Source organism: Pimephales promelas, chromosome 13, assembly GCF_988280905.1.
Source record: "Pimephales promelas chromosome 13, fPimPro1.hap1.1, whole genome shotgun sequence".
Taxonomy (NCBI): Eukaryota; Metazoa; Chordata; class Actinopteri; order Cypriniformes; family Leuciscidae; genus Pimephales; species Pimephales promelas.
Window position 1 is genome coordinate 7,442,782 of NC_142781.1, and position 12,325 is coordinate 7,455,106.

Here is a 12,325-nt window from a genome sequence, read left to right on the forward strand (position 1 = left end):
GCATGGTGTTATATGAGGCTGGAACTTGGTATCTGGCAGGAAACAGACCACAGCCAGGATGCATGCTCTGCAAGGACTGTGGTATAGGCTGGATAAGAGGGGCATGGCTTACAGGAGGAGGTGATGGAAGTGGTGACTGAAGTGGAATAGGAGGGGGCCTATGCTCCTCCATAGTCTGATGGGCTTGTGGTGATTGAGGTGCTTGAAGGTTCAGATCATCAGGGCAAGGGGATAGCAAGTGAGACCGTGAGGAGTGGGTGCTGCTCCTAAGCATGTACTGCTGGATTAATCTACCCTGATTTCTCAACTCTTCTACCACTTGCTGTAGGAGTGCAGTCTGAGTATCAGGCATGGGTTCTATAGGAGAGGCAGATAGGTGTTCAACATCAGGGGTTTGCATTCTCTCAGCTAGGACAGGTGAGCCAGGGTGTGGAATATTCTCCTGAATGTCGTCCTCTCCCTCCATGGGCAATTCCAACTCCTCTGGCTCTTCCTCTGACTCGTCCGCTTTCCAAGGTTGATAATGAGGACCAGTACCAGAACTATATGCAGGACGAAGCAGTTGTTGCTCTGGTGGTTCTGCTGTAGGTTGTGCTGGCTGATGATATTGCAGGATGAAATCATCATACCGTGCGGGGAGCCGGGCTTGGCGGCGTGGGCGTTCAGGCTGAGACAATGAGGGCAGGGAGTGACTAGACATATCCACCGATCATCAATGGGCTCCGGCTCGAAGGACCATGAAAAGGAGTGGGGGGATAACAAGGTAGCTAGCTTGAAGCCAATGGGGCTGTCGGTAAGAACAGGTCCAGTCTAGTCACTCAGGTATCAATCAATTCTTTATTTGCCTTTGTGTGCGTGTGGTGTCTACAAAGGAACATAGGAATACACCATTTGTTACAATAAACAATATATGAGTTATCTAAATAACTAAGACCATGCCTAAACAGGAAATTAAACAAGCATAAGAATAAACACCTTTAAGATAAATTTAAGGAATACAAAATGATACCAAGCATAAAACAAAAGGCACTTACATAGTCAATTACGCACACGCAGGAAAAGCAAAAAGGAGAAAAACTCAGTCCTCTGCACAGTACATCCATGTGTAAAAGTTACAAAGTTAGATGCTGTGGTCACAGGTGCAGTTAATAAAGCCAGATATAGAGTCCTGATTGGTTAAGAAGTCAGGTGATTGGAGCTAGAGTTAATATGCAGATTAATAGGCTAAGAGGGGGTGTGGCACATGCTTGGCACCTTGTAGATGAGGGACAAAACTTCTTAACAAGTAATACTTTCGTCCACAGACCAGCAACATTCACCATGGATTTAATATAGTAACACTAACTGGAACCAGTTTGGCTGGAATGGTGAAATGCTTTCAAGTACTTCGCACATCTTTTTCCAGCACTTCAAAATTCAAATATTATATAAATAAATATATATTTAAATCTTATTTTTAATGTGATGACCAAAACATTATTTGTTCATCCTTTAAAGATGAGCCCCATTTATAAACCTGAAAGTTTCAAGATCTAGGAAAACTCACACTTATTTAAAAATATTTTTTCTTTAAACAAATAGGACATTTCTCTGGCATTTCAATGAATGGCAGCTGGTGACACTAATCAACACAACGAGTAACCACACCCACACAATTACACTCACACAGACACATCAGCCTGAGACAGCCGATTCATGAACCGTGACAGTACCCCTCCTCCTAAGAACGCCTCCTGGCGTTCTCAGACTCCCTTACCTGTCGATTGTAATCATCAATAAGGGAGTGATCCAGGATGTCTCTAGCAGGTACCCAACTTCTCTCCTCCGGACCGTAGCCCTCCCAGTCCACCAGGTACTGAAATCCGCGTCCCCTCCGTCTCGAGTCCAGAATACGATTTACCGAATATGTTGGTTCCCCATCTACGAGTTGCGGCGGGGGGGGAACCGGGGCAGGCGGATTAATGTGAGAACGAAAAACGGGTTTAATTTTAGAGACATGAAAGGCGGGATGAATTCTCCTGTACGCAGGAGGAAGTTTGAGGCGGACTGTCACCGGACTAATAATCTTGGTGACAGGAAACGGGCCAATAAATTTGGGAGCTAGCTTGTTAGACACGGAGCGGAGAGGAATATTCTTGGTAGAAAGCCACACTTTTTGACCCACGACGTAGACGGGAGGCTTTGACCGGTGGCGATCGGCCTTGGCCTTCATGCGCCTCCCTGCTTGGAGTAGAGTCTCACGGGCTCTAGTCCAAGTACGGTGACACCTCTGGACGAATGCGTGAGCGGAGGGGACCGCGACTTCGGATTCCAGACTCGGAAAAATTGGTGGCTGGTAACCTAAACTACACTTAAATGGCGAGAGGCCCGTGGATGACACTAAACAGGACTCATGACAGTGGTTACTCCATGTGGAAACAGTGCACCAGTCGATCCGGGGGTTGTGTCTGGAAAGTGAGTCCATGAGAAAAAATGAAATGAGTTCAGTGTGATTTCCGGAAGTGATGAGGGTAATGTCTTCAGTAACGTGAGTGATGCGGGGAAGTTCTTGACCATAGAGTGTGTTGACGATAATCGGGTGCGAGAGGGGTGTGACGGGGATCTGAAGTCTATGTGCTAGTCTGAAGTCCATGAAATTACCCTCCGCTCCCGAATCTAGAAGTGCGCTGGTGCAGTGCGTAGATTGTCGCCATCTCAGTCTTACCGGGAGGAGGGTTGATGTTGATGAGGTCTTCTCGGCGGAGATCCCACCCGATAGTAGCCTCATACTTACTACCGGGCTTGCTCTTTTACCGGGCAGGAGTGGATGAAGTGGCCCGCCCGGCCACAGTAGAGACAGAGTCCTTGGGATCTCCACCTCTCCCTCTCCTCCCGGGAAAGCCGAGCTCTCCCCACCTGCATGGGTTCGTGGTCGTTTGTGGGGCTGACCGCGCTCGCACCACCGGGTTGGTGGTCCTCTGCGCCGAACACTGGGCGGCTGGGGCGCGTCAGTCTGGTCACACGATTCAGTCGAGCGTCCACTCTCAGCGCAAGTTCCACCAGTCCATTCAGTGTCTCAGGTAAATCCATAGCATAGATCTCTCTTTGAACGCGGTCAGCCAACCCATGCAGGAACATATCCCACTGCGCCGCCTCGTTCCAACGGCACTCTGCGGCCAGGGTGCGGAACCGGATGGAAAAGTCCGCCACCGAGCCTTCTCCTTGTCGCAGCTCGGCGAGTAATCTGGCCGCCTCCTTACCCGCCACTGCACGGTCGAACGCTCTCTTCATCTCCTCGGAGAGTGCCTGGAACGAGGCGCAGCAGTCGTCCTTGTTCTCCCACACCGCCGTCCCCCAAAGCGATGCTCTTCCTGACAGCAGGGTTAGCACAAATGCCACCTTCACCTCTTCGCTCTGGAAGGTGTGTGGCTGTAAGGCAAAGTGCATAGAACATCTAGTGAGAAATGCCCTGCAAAACTCAGGCTCACCGGAATATCCCTCAGGTGTGGGTAGGCGTGGCTCTGATCTCCCCGCTGCTGCAGGCGCTGGTGGTGGGAGGACGGGCGGCGTGGGGGGCGCAGTGGGAGTCCGTAAAAGCTGTACCTGTTGGGTGAGCTCGGACACCTGCTTCACGAGTGCTTGCACCGCACGACCTGTGCCAGAGAAATTCTCCTCCTGTTGATCCATCCTAGCGATACTGTGAGCGATGAAGTTATTGATCTGTGATGAATTTGCTGCATCCATGGTTTGGTCAGATCGTTCTGTGAGGAATAGATGGGAGGATGCAAGATGCAAATAAACTCAGTTTATTGGTTGGTCAGAAATGACAAATGTAAGACACAGATCGGGGACAACACTCAGGTGGTGGGTGAAGCAGGGACGAGATGGCGATCCGGTGGTGAAGACAGGTGATGACCTGCTCGAGTGAAACCCAGGGAAGTGGAACATCCAGAAGACACGAGGAACTGATGAAATCCAGGAAACACGAAGAACTGACGAAATCCAGACGAGTCACAGATGAGGCACGAGCACAGGAACACACCGAAAAACAACCACAACGATCTGACAACAAGAGGGAGAAAATGCTGGGTATATATAGGGACTGAAATGAATGGCAGCTGGTGACACTAATCAACACAACGAGTAACCACACCCACACAATTACACTCACACAGACACATCAGCCTGAGACAGCCGATTCATGAACCGTGACATAAACGCATTATAGATATGCTTATAAATCAAGAAAAAAGCATGTATAGCTATATTTATAAACTGCATATTAATGTCTATTAATGTTTTATAAATGATGTATTAACTGTTTACTCATGCTTAACTAATGATTAATAGCGTGCAGTTATTATAAAGTGTTACCGAACTAATGAGTAACACACTATAAACAATCTAGTAACTATTATTAACTAACAAGAAACTCTGATTAACGAACTAGTAAGTAATAGCGCACAGACGAAAGTGGTAGTTCACTATTAAGTAATCAATAACTACTATTTTTTAAATACTTCCCAGAGAACTACTGAAAAAGTTTATTAATAATCTAGTAACTACTATAAAATATACTCTTATTAACAAATTAGTAAGTAATAGCTCACAGATGAAAGTGTTACTAGATACTTCTGTGGGAATTACTAATTATTTGGATTCGTATTATAAAGTGAAGATCATTGAAACTAACTAGTAATTACTCAAGTGTTACTAAAGACATTTTCTAAAAGTTACTAAAGTTCACCAAAAATCTCAAACGGTTGCACAAATCATGACTAGATCATGTAGTAACACTTGAGTAATTACTAGTTAGTTCCAATGATCTTCACTTTATAATACGAATCCAAATAATTAGTAATTCCCACAGAAGTATCTAGTAACACTTTCATCTGTGAGCTATTACTTACTAATTCGTTAATAATAATTTATTTTAGTTAATAGTAGTTACTAGATTGTTAATAAACTTTTTCAGTAGTTCTCTGGGAAGTATTAAAAAAGAAAGTAGTTATTGATTACTTAATAGTGAACTACCACTTTCATCCGTGCACTATTACTTACTAGTTCGTTAATCAGAGTTTTCTGTTAGTTAATAATAGTTACTAGATTGTTAATATTGTGTTACTCATTAGTTCTTGTGTAGTTCTTCATTAACGAAGGAACCGTATTCTAAAGTGTTACCGAAACTTTCTCAATATCTTTGGTCAGTTTTGGAGCGACTTCTTCCGCAGTTTTACCATGTGCATATAGCACCGTATCATCCGCATAAATGATGATTTTACTCTTACACACAGTTGGTAGATCATTTATGTAAAGGGTAAAAAGGGGGGGGGGATGGAACCTTGTGGCACTCCCATGCTACAAGATCTTAATGCCGATTTTTTGTTGTCAACCACAACGCATTGTTGTCTGTCATTAAGGTAAGATTGAATCCATGCTATTGTATTTGTGTTAAAAGAAAAAAAAAATCAGATAGTTTGCTGATTAGAAGCTGATGATTAACTGTATCAAAGGCCTTTCTCAAGTCCAGAAAGACCACCCACCACACCTTCACCATCAAGACTGGATATAATATCTTCAAGTCGCAGCACGCAGACTCTGTGGAGTATTTGAACCCAAACTGGCAAAGATGTAATTCATCAGTGTGGTTGAGATGCTCTATTAGTTGTTCTGCCACCACCTTCTCAAAGATCTTAGAGATGGCTGCCAGAATGCTAATAGGTCGATAGTTTGACACACAGAGCTTGTCTCCTGACTTGAAAATCGGCTTGAAAATCGGCTTGTTTGCTTTTAGCCTTTCTGTCAAAGGCAGCGTTACAGGTTATAATCTGTAATCATATCATTAATAATAAGTGCTTTTGAAGTAAGGGATCGAATATATTCAGCAACCCAAGCTTTATCATTTGTTCTTCTGTTTTATATCTATTTTTTATTTGTTCAATTTTTACCCTTAAATGGGTTTGGGAGTTTTTTGTATTTCCTAATTCAGTGAACAGACACAGTCTATATATTTCAATAAATATCAAAGTGAAAGTGTCTCTATGTGATGGGATTTACCTGAGATATGTGACGATTTACAACTTGCCTAGTTGTCTAGATGAAAACATTTCCACATTTCAGTTTGTGTGTGAGCGAAACTCTTTGGCCAAGTCAGATGCCCGGACACTTTTCTCTCATCCGGCCTCCATGGGATCGCTGCAGTCGACCTGGAAGACAGTAAGAGAAGACAGTGACAGTTATTTATTTATTCATTCTGTGTACGCTTAAATAATTTGCACTGTGATATGTGGTATCATCGTAGTTTCCCTTTAACTATTGTGGCCATCACACAGCTGTTGCAATACAGCTTTAATTTCATATGGCCAGGCCACCGGGGTGTAAAAGCACCTTGTTTCATAAAAATATGTTATACATGAATTTTGAACAATACCCGATCATGTCGTGGGACAACTTTGATTAATTTTTTTGATCCACTACAAATGTTGATTACTGTAAGTCTGACTGTTGTTGATTCAGAAGGGGCAGGTGCATGTAGCACTGTTTTAAGTGTACAGTGACCAGTGAAGTGTGTACCCTGGTCAGATTCAATTTGGATTGGTGCTCCCCAGAGTGGGAGGACAAGTGGCACTTTGCTTGCGTTGTTATTGCGAGTAGGAATCGCTTCAACCCATTTGGAAAATTTTGCAATTATCACAAGGCAATAACGATACCCTCCTTTGGAAATGGCCCAGCCAGCACAGTGGGGCCCACATGGGTTTGACGTGGGCTATCTAACTGGGACCCAGACAGTTTTGCTCCCGGTTTCCATGTAGGCCCCACATGGGTTTGCCCAGATGAAATGAACACTGCTCAGTGTGCACACTACAGACTGTTAAATGTAACACATATCAGTGTTGGAGTTAATGAGATATCTAAGTGATTGAATAATTATTGAGCATTATTGAAGACCCCTAAAGCAGAATCACTGAAGGAGAAAATTGTAAGCCACCGTTATGGCGATCGTTGTTGGTTATATTATGACAGTCATCATTTGAGCCTTATGTTTAGTGATTAATGCTGTTGGTTACAGCATAACTGTGATTCTGCACAAATATCCAGGATTTTAGACATAATATAAAGGATTTCTTAAAAGTTGTTTAAAAAAAATATTTCTTTTAGGTACACTCAGACATCAAGATTCAGTCAATGCATCTCAACAATGGAGACGAGCAGATTATTCAATTAGGAAAAGTAAATTACATAGAAAATTCAGATCATAATTTATTCATACCGCAATGCATGATGGGACCCAGTAATGTGATTGGTGGCAGCCACTGCAACATGCATTATTATTGTCACCATTATTGAGATTCACAAGCTGATTATTGATGTCTGTGTTTCTAAATAAATTCATTTCAAAGTGTTTTGATCAGAACAATGTTTATGAAATATTTTGGATATTTTGGAAAAATACTGATAGTCATATATTGTGGAATCACAACGCTTTTGCTAACAAGTTGAATCATATAATCTCAATAAGTTTCATTTATCAGATCACAGCATGATTATGCCACAACATAACCAACACTATCAGATCACACTTTTCTTTGTTCATTTGACTGTTATTTCAATAATAGCAGATGAACAAAATCATCTTCATTTCATCTGGGCAAACCCATGTGGGGCTTACATGGAAACCGTGAGCAAAACGGTCTGGGTCCCAATTAGATAGCCCAGGTCAAACCCATGTGGGCCCCACATGGCTGTGCTGGCTGGGGGGTAGTGGACCAATAAAATTAAATTGTAATGATCCCAATCGTCCTTAATCACTTGGACGTGGCTGTGGTTACAAGAGGTAAAAACGATATAAATACTGTTCGTTTTCTCACACAAACTGCTCGTTTCGTGTCTTAGGCCATCAATGTGTACTTACATTTATGAGTCATTAAATCATATTTAATTTTGTTTAATTCGGACACTGGTGACTCCGTAGTTCTTGCACTCTTAGATCTGTCAGCAGCCTTTGACACTGTTGACCACTCTACTCTGATATCCAGACTAGAGTATTATCTGGGGATAAAAGGTATCATCCTCCATGGGTTCCAGTCCCATCTCTCTGATCGGAATTTCCTAGTCAAGTTAGGCCATTTTTTCTCTTCTGTTGCGCATCTAACCTGTTTATCCCGAGGTTTACTGTAGCTGGATCCGGGGATCCAGATCAGATGGTGGACCTGCACCTAGACACAACCAAAACCCATCGTGTCAACTACACTGACCGCTGTGAAGGCATCATAGACACGTCAGCCATCGGCACTGATCCTCAACAAACCCGTCTCCAAACCGCTGTGATGAATCTGATCTTCAACCAGATGGAACTGAATAAATATTCTTAATGTTCCGATCCAATCTGACTTCTGACCTGTAATGCTGCCTGAATCATAATCATACACTTGTCATTCGTTAACCAGCCCCCTAACTAAGCCTTGTTTCTCCCAAGGTTGTTTTTTTTTTCTTTATTTATTCTACCACCTGATGGAGTTTTGGTTCCTTTCCAATGTCGCCTTTTTTCACCTTTGTTGACATTGGCTTGGCTTGCTTAGTTGGGGACATTAAATGTAATTTAAATTTAATATTCAACAATAATATTGATCAGCCTGCATTGAGACTATTATACAAGAACTGAATGAGCTGGACTATGACATCATGGTTTTCTCCAGAGCGGCACTATATATATATATATATATATATATATATATATATATAAATTAACTAAACTTTTTTAGTCATCAAGGTAGTTAAGTATTTGAATGCCTACTTCCCTTGTTGGGCCCAGAGCGGATGCCTTTTTCTTGTGCCCTAGGAGGCATCTGGACAAGGCAAGATGTCCTAAACACCTCAGTCTACTTTTCTACTACTGAGAACTGCAAGGCAAAGTCCTTTACAGTTTCACCAAATAGCACCCCGTGAGGTGAGATGAGCTCCCTTATCTCTGCAACGTTAGCCAAGAATGGCATCCTAGGACCACAAATGTGGACATCGTCTGGCCGACAGATTGCGCCAGAACTTTACTTGTTCTGAGAGCAATGGCAGCCACCGAACGCAGTTCCTGCATCAATCTCCACTCAGCACTACCCTCGTGCAGCTCTCTGCCTGATGGACCTGCAAGACTGCCATGGCACGCAGGGTGGCAGTGACCTGTCCAACAGCACTGTAAACCAGTCCCTCCAGGATTTCGCGATGTCGCGATCGCAACTATTAACGCAACTTCAACAAATCCACGTGAATTCAGTGCGCCTTGCAATTTTAAAAAATCACCGCAACTTTTCTGCAACTTTGACGAATCATCGCGCCGCGGTCTCCTGCAAAGCGTCGTCATACGTCAGCAAACTCACTTGTTTTGTTCAGAAGACGCAGCAGATGTGGACTGCCAACGTCTCACATTTAGGCTACCTACAAAAATAACAGAAAAGGCCAATGTTGCCAACTTAGTCTTTGTCGCTATATTTAGTGATATAAAAAAGCGACTAGAGACAAATCTAGCGGCTTTTTGGACAAACCTCAGTAACCAAATGTTGCCAGCACAATCCTGCGAGCGCGAGGTTTGCTTTCTCCCTGCCGTCACACCTCTGTCTGCGTCCCTGTTCAGTGAACGGCTGCAGTAGAGGAGCAGCACGGCAGCTGACAGACGCGAATGAGCAGTGTTGTTTCCACGGACTTATCACTTATCTGCTTCTCTTTTGTTTTATATTTAAAGAATTGAGTTTGACCATTTTATTTTCCTTTCTTTTCTTGTGTTTATCACTTGTAATAGGCTACTATCACAGTGCATTAGTTCACCCAGTTCCCGAACTCTCTCAATTCAGAAAATTTTACACATAAAAAATAGCTAGCCGACTCGTTCTATTGTCTGACAAAAAAAATTAAGCAAATGAGAACAGCTTTATTGGATATGCGGCTATATTATATTATATTAGCTATATTAAAATACATTATCAAACATTTGGTTTTTCCACCATTTAACTTTAGTGTCTATTCCTAAAACTGTATTTTGCACTTTATTAGTATTGGCATCTTTCAACATAAATGCTGCTTAATGTTTGTGAGGTTCTGCACATTGACTTTTTTGCAGGTGCAGATCTTGTTTAAAAAAAAAAAGAAGCTTAGTTTGTTAGGTTTTGCTGTGTCTTTAAATCGTTTGTTTTGCCTTTTATGGTTACTAATGGTTAGTTAGTTTGTTCGTGTGTTACAAAGTGTGTGACTTTGTCTCTTAAGTCAATTCTGGACTACAATAGAGCTGATGTTTTCTGTGGGACATAATAAGTCCCTTTGGGGTGGACTTTGGACTTTTCTCTCTTAGTAAACCTATAACATGCACAAAAAAATAAAACAACACAATAAAGGAAAGGGGAAAGCCAAAAAGCATAATATGGGCATTTTAAGTAAAAATCTATCTATCTTTGCCGTTTTAACCTATAAAAACATGCAGAAGAACATCGCAACTTTTATCGCAACTTTTTAAAAAAGCGGATGCAACATCAGGCATTTTAGGCCGCAACAATCACAAAAAAGGCCCGCGAAATCCTGGAGGGACTGGTAAACCTTCATCCCAAGGGAGGAAGTAGTCCTACAGGCCTTAGGACGATTCCACCTGGACAAGTAGTCCTACTGGACTTAGGACAATTCCACCAGGTGGCGGAAATTCTGCATGGCAATTCCATTGGCCTTATTTTGAAAATGTCAGAGGTGTTTGGGGCTCTAAGGGGTGGTATTTCGACACAACGTCAAAGGTGATCAACAGGAAGGCAATCAAGACAACACATATCAGTATTTTGCCATTACAGAAATACAGGGTTCCACCAAAATCCTTGTCTTTGTGTGTGTGTGTATGTGTGTGTGTGTGTGTGTGTGTGACCCTTGTATTCCCTACGTTATGGGGGACCAAATGTCCAGTAAATGTTAACCTTGTGGGGACATTTTTTGGTCTCCATGAGGAAACAAGCTTATAAATCATAAAGAATTATATTTTTTGAAAGTCTAAAATTGTGTAAAAATTTTGAACAGTGTAAAAAACGTTATGGAAAGTCCCCATTAAAAATGGAAACCCAATGTGCGAGTGTATTTGTGTGTGTCCTCACAAAGATGGCAATATCCGAAAGCTTTTAAAGTTTTTTTGTTTTTTTTTTAAGTTTTCTGTGATGTAGGGTTAGAATAGATAGAAAATAGAATGTCCAATTTGCACAGTATAAAAATCATTGTCTATGGAAATTCCATGAAACATCACAGCAACCTTGTTAAAAGTGTTAGATTCATAATTGACATTTAATTAATCCCTAGTGATCTATTTAAATAATAGTAAAAACATATTGACTGTACGTCATAGCAAATTGTGAGTAAAAAAACACCTATGAAAAAGTAGATGCATTTATTCTTCTTTTTAATTTTATCTTTTTTTCCCCCCCTCTAGTCTTGTCTGAGTCATCACCATGGAAACTGCACCACTCTCTGTTCTTTCAAATGGGAAACAAGATGATTTTCATTTTTTCAATGGTAGCAGAAGCTATCAAGAGTTCAACTGACGAGTTATTTTCTGTGCTCCATTAAAGGGTTAGTTCACCCAAAATTTTTAATTCTGTCATTAATTACTCACCCTCATGTCATGTCGCTCCAAACCGGCTTTCGTTCATCTTCGGAATACAAATGAAGATCTTATTGATGAAATTAGAGCAAGTTCTATCCATACCTAGCCTGACTTCATTATACTCATATTCTAGTGAGAATATGAGTCTGAAACTGCTTCATTGGGCTTTGATTATAAGGCGTGTCTTAACCGAACCAGGAAACAAAACAAACTCTGCACTCAATTGGATAGTCGGTAGACCTACAACCAATCAGAGCAACGCAGTGAAGCAACTACTTTGCATTTCACAGTTGTCAACAGAACTTACTTATTTTAGAAGTAAAATAACGAGTGTTGCTTCTTTTACTTGGTCCTCCATGAGTGCGACCAAAGGAGAAACCACAACGACCACAAGCTTTTCATTACGTCCCATCTTCTTAGCGACCATCGGAGCCAGCTGATAAGTTACACTTTTCTCGAATCATGTAGGAAGTACGGCAAAAAATATCTTTCCGATCGACAAATGCCTTGATTGCAGTTTTCTGTTTGTCTATTAAAATTAATGCGTTGCCGATTCATTTTAAAAACAGACGTGACAGCGGACTTTTTGACTGATCGTAATTACTCCTCAATGGATCGAGTCCAGACCGAACTTCCCGACCAAAAAATGTTGTGGGCGGAGTTCGAGCTGGCATCCAGGCTATACCACTTTGACGCTTCAAAAAGTTCATAAAGAGATTGTATGACTAA